Consider the following 285-nt stretch of genomic DNA (forward strand, 5'->3'; position numbering starts at 1 on the left):
AGGAGCCGGGGCCAGGGCAGGAGGGCGCGCCCCTCTTGGCTCAGTACGTTGGTCCCTGCTGCCTCCCTGTGGGTGGAGGAATCCTCCCTGGGGAAGTCTGGGGGGTGGGGGGGTGCAGGGGGGCACCCCTCTCCTCGCCGAGGCCCAGGAGTGGCCCAGGCAGGCTTGTTCCGGGCGGGACTAGCTCACCTGCTCCTCCTTCTGACTCAAGTCCTGACAAGCACCCTGGCTCCCCGGGCGGAGGAGGAGGGGCCACGGAGGCCGGGCTGTGGCCAGGCTGCGTTG

The sequence above is a fragment of the Myotis davidii genome, unplaced genomic scaffold (genome assembly GCF_000327345.1).
Source record: "Myotis davidii unplaced genomic scaffold, ASM32734v1 scaffold685, whole genome shotgun sequence".
Classification (NCBI taxonomy): Eukaryota; Metazoa; Chordata; class Mammalia; order Chiroptera; family Vespertilionidae; genus Myotis; species Myotis davidii.